Source organism: Clytia hemisphaerica, unplaced genomic scaffold (genome assembly GCF_902728285.1).
Source record: "Clytia hemisphaerica strain Z4C2 unplaced genomic scaffold, Clytia hemisphaerica genome assembly, whole genome shotgun sequence".
Lineage (NCBI taxonomy): Eukaryota > Metazoa > Cnidaria > Hydrozoa > Leptothecata > Clytiidae > Clytia > Clytia hemisphaerica.
The window spans coordinates 99,523-104,122 of record NW_027104131.1 but is presented as its reverse complement, the minus strand read 5'-3'; positions in this window follow the sequence as shown (position 1 = coordinate 104,122).

Genomic DNA, 4,600 nt, shown 5'->3' with positions numbered 1-4,600 from the left:
CAAATGCTGACCATGATGAATCTCCTGCTGACAATGGTACTCGTAGGAAAAAGTGCCCTGGATGCCAGAGAGCTCACTCCAAACACACCTTTGGTCAGCCAAGCAAAAATTGTCAAGGTCCACCTTCACCTACGCACTCGCCATCTTTTTCTCCCGACCAAACTGGTCGTAAAGATACCGGACCTGAAAATTCAGGGGAAAACCCAGCTTCTAGAACATTGTCTGAAGAGCAAATTCTTCAATACCGCCAACATCTGGAATTTCTCAAAAGTCAGGAAGCTGAGGTTCTTGAATCCATTAGGGTAGACCAAGAGAAGTTATCAAATGAAGAGGAGTCGCTCAGACAAGAAATACAACGGCAAACAGAAAAGTTGGATCTCTTGAAACCCTTGAAAGCCTCAAGAAGCCATGCCTCTCGTTCCGCCTTTCCGCCCGAACCTCAAAGCAACCACTCAGAGGAAAACCGTTCCGCCATTTTTAATCGTTCGTCTGCCGAAATGTCTACCTTGCTCCACCGAGCTCTCCTTTCGCAACAACAACAACAATCATCTCGTTCTTTGTTTAATTTTGCTGGTTCTGCTGCTGCTCCATTGTTGAATTTTGGTTTGTCAAACTCACATTCCCAAGACTCATCTTTAATTAATCGTCCTATCTCGCAAAGTGAACTGTTTCTTCGTGCAAATGATGTAACTAGAGGTAAAACATTACGAATTATAGACTTTGTTTCCCGAATTCGTCCAGCTGAAGATGAGAAAATCCTCTCTTACGATAATGACTGTAAACTTGCTCTGATCTTACAGGACACAAAAGATGCCAGTCAAAAATACCCCCCCTAAATGTGAGGTTTGAAAAATCAGCCACCCTTTTGCTCATAAAATGAGACCGAATGTTGGCTGACATTTTAAACTAAATTCATGGTTAGATAAATTAGATAAATAGATAAATTATCTGGCTTTATAGTGATATAACTTATATAAAAAGTGGCTGACAATATCATCAGAAAACAGAGTCTAAACTGTGAGTCATTTTGGTGGCTTCAAACCTGGTGACTGACACTTAGTGTCTTAACTTGATGGGCTGTCTATTGATAAATTGCAGTAAAAATACCGTTTTTAGTATCGAAATGGCTTACAGACAGATCATTATTATGGTAAATGTAATTTTTTGGTGGCTGACAGATTATTAAGGGAACAAAAAAGTGGCTTACAAGACAAACATGCTGTTTAAAATCAAACTATCTTATTTTGGACATATATTTTTTTATCATTATAGTTCTATATCTTTAGACTAATATTTTCTTGTTTTTTTTTAGTTGTGGGGACTATTTGGTGGCTTTCAATGAACTTTTTAAAAGTTAGGGTTTCAGGGTAGTTTATGAAAGGAGATACTTACTTATACATACTTATGAGCAATGAAAGATCTTTTTTTGTAATAATACAGTTTTTACAAAGTGTTTAGAGGATTTGGTGGCTGACAAATGCCAAATAGCGACATGTTTGAGTAAATATGGCGGCTTCAATTAGACAAAATGGTTACAGTACACATTTTGAAAGCAGATATTTATACCAGCTTTAAAGTCATGTTTTGTCGTATGTCACATACATTATTTTGTTATCGTAGTGTTTTCATTGACATAATATCAGTTCTTTTGGTGGCTGACATAATGCTTTGCTCGAAAAATTGCTAATTGAATAAATGAATGAATGAATGGATAGCAAGAAGAAAAAAATGTTGCTTCTCTACGTCATTTTTTCTTTCTTCTCTTTTTGTTTTGTTTTTTTCCTTTTCTGTATCTCATCATGTACTATGATCTCATTCATTTATTCATTCAATTTTTGTTACAGCGGAATGCAGTTCTCCTTGTAGCTAACTTATAAAGCAGATCGTTGTTCTTCTCATTTTAGAAAATAGTACTAAAGTAATAGCAATATAATATCAAGAATGCAAGAATGCAAGTTTTGCAAGAAAACGTTTGCTCACAGACAAAGCAAGTTTAAACATGAAAAGTTAAGCTGTCCCCAAAGGCTAAAGACTGATGTTAACTATCCATGTGCGGGATGTGGAAATACTTTTGCAAGGAAAGATGTCTTGAAAAAGCACCTTGAAAAGGGAAGATGTAAAGGTCATCATGAATGTGGAAAAGAATTCAACAGACCAGCAAATCTGAGAGTCATATGATGACCCACACTCCCAAAGAGCTTTTTTCTTGTGATCATTGCCAAAAATCATTCAAGAGGAAAGACCATTTCACAGCACACAGGCTTGCTTGTATCGCTAAAGGATCCTCTGCTCAAAATACACAGAGTGGTGGTAGTCTTTTCCCATTAGCTGATTTTGAGATGGAAAGAGTAACACTATCCGATCTCTCAATGGCTTTTTCATCAGAGCTTGAGGTACACAGATTTTGTCTTTTTTATTGTCATTAACTTCTCTTTGATTAATTTTTCATAATACAAAGTGATAAATCGACTAAAAGAGACTTTGCTGTTCGTCTGATTGAGCCCCGAGTTTCACAACTTAATTTAGGTTTAACTTTATTTAATCAGGGAAAAAGTGATACTGAAGAAAATAACGACCATGTCTTGGCGAAAGAAGCACCAATACCTGATTTTTCATCAGAGGTAACAGCAATTTTTTTTTACGTAGATTGGATAATAAAAAATTGTACGATTGAGATATAACTAGATAATTAATGATTTTTTTTCTCAAGGAAAACAACCGTGACACTGAACCTTCAGAATCTGAAACTACTCCCACTCCTCCTTCAACACCAAGATTTTTACATAAGGTAATTTTTTGAATCTTACTTATTTTTTAATTTACAAATGCGTGATTGTAAACTTGCTATTCTAATTTAGTAGTACTATTTCAAGTTTAATGAGCAAAATAATTAATATTTTTCAGAAACGAAGTTTATCAGGAAGAAACACACCAACAGATGAGAAGCTTTCCCCATTACTTTCGCCGAATAGCCGCCAGAGAAAGAGTTATATGGCAGGAAAGGTGACTAGTCACATTCAGCAATTTGACTTGTCCAAAGTGGATCAGGTAGAAGTGTTGACGCTATCCTTAAAGCAGTTAGGAATATATGTTCAAATGAAATTCATTAGAAAACCAACAAAGGCTGGTCGAAAGTTAGCACCCCTTGCTACTAGAAATGCAGTGTGGAGTTATTGGCATGAGAACAATCAAGAGTCTACTAACACAACACGTCTCGCAAAGTTGAAGCTCTCTGACAAGAGCAAAATTCAATCAGGTTTAGACTTTATACAAACTGTGTCAGTTGTCAGACAACGAAACAGATTACACTATCAGAGCATATGCAAAACTGTTCAGGTTACATACAACTGTATGTTAAATATATTCAGAGCCACAAGGAAGAAGATCATGTATCATGGGGTACATTTCTGGCTCTTAGGCCCTTCTACATAAAGCCTAATTCGTTGAAGGAAATGTGCTGTTGTAAGCTCCACCTACACTGTCGATGGTCCATCAGCTCGTTTATCGAATGTTGCAAGCTACAAAAAATTGAAATAGAGAAACAAGAAGTGACAGGTTATGATTCTTTTTTCAGCTTTCTGACATCCAACTGTTCGACTGACCTATCAACGTATATTTCTTGGGAATGCTGTGTTGATAAAACCACTCTGTGCCCTGACATTATGTCAAACTGGCAAAAACTTAAACAAATGACCGAAAATTGCAAGCCCAACATTACTGTACCTTTTATGCATTTTGAAATGGTAACGTACCTGACTAAGAAAGGAGAACAGAAGGAGAGGCTTAAAGCCTTAAAGAAACAAGTGAACATGGATTTTCTAACAAACTTCATAGAAAAACTTTTGCCAAAAATAATTTGGCATCGAAATATGTTGCGCCACTATCGAAACACAGTCAAAGCTGCCACAGAAAATGTTAATGCAGTTTATCTTGATGTAGATTTTAGCGAAAATCTCACAGTACCTATAAAGTACGAGCCTCAATCCCTCCATTGGTCAAATGAACAAGTCACCGTGCACTCTGGTCTTATGAAGCTTCCTGGTACCAAAAGTTACCACCCATACTTTTCAGACACCAAGGTTCATGACCAAGTGTCTGTTAAAATCGTGATTGATGAAATGTTGGAAGAGGTTCCCAACTTAGGTACTTAGGTACATTTGATGCTATAGTAATTGAATCAGACAACTGCAGAGCACAGTACAAGTCTGCAAAGCACTTTAAAGATATCCAGGATCTCTCCAACAGATAACAAAAAGATATCATTAGAATTTATGGCATAGCTGGGCACGGGAAGGGTGAGGTAAGTTTACAAAGAGGCCAGAACTGCAGATTTGTTTTCATAATCTTTTCCTACAAATAGATATCAGTGTTTTAATCACTCCACTCCAAGTGTCATTCTGAGATACAATTGATTTAATACAACAATTCAAGCTTGATTCCGTTATCTACATTTCTTCTTTAGGTAGATCACGTTGGTGGCCTTGCCAAGGTTGCTATTCGCCAACAAGTAGCTGCAGGTAGCTTCTTTCAAGCATCAGAAGATATGGTAGAATTTCTAGGCAAAAAGTTTCAAAGCCGAGAGGGTCTTGAATACTTTTTC